General features: G+C 47.8%; 1 non-coding gene across 1 annotated transcript; it reads left to right on the top strand.

Annotated features, from left to right (window-relative positions):
• Positions 1–58: 58 nt before the first annotated feature.
• On the top strand, positions 59–177 carry LOC118345249. The gene has a single exon (XR_004798833.1). It is a non-coding gene; the product is annotated as a 5S ribosomal RNA (ribosomal RNA).
• The last annotated feature ends 49 nt before the right edge of the window (positions 178–226 follow it).

Raw genomic sequence — 226 nt, 5'->3', positions numbered from 1 at the left:
CGGAAGGACGCTAGTATGTCGCTCAAGGATTATATGAATTTTAAGTAATTAGTTTGATGGGTGCGATCATACCAGCACTAATGCACCGGATCCCATCAGAACTGCGCAGTTAAGCGTGCTTGGGCGAGAGTAGTACTAGGATGGGTGACCTCCTGGGAAGTCCTCGTGTTGCACCCCTCGTTTTTGTTTTTTCCGCCTTGCGAGATAAATTGACAAGAAGGAGCAC

Source organism: Juglans regia, unplaced genomic scaffold (assembly GCF_001411555.2).
Source record: "Juglans regia cultivar Chandler unplaced genomic scaffold, Walnut 2.0 Scaffold_18446, whole genome shotgun sequence".
In the NCBI taxonomy this organism is placed as follows: Eukaryota; Viridiplantae; Streptophyta; class Magnoliopsida; order Fagales; family Juglandaceae; genus Juglans; species Juglans regia.
Note: the sequence above shows the minus strand (reverse complement) of the source record. Positions and strands in the feature narration are given on the sequence as shown.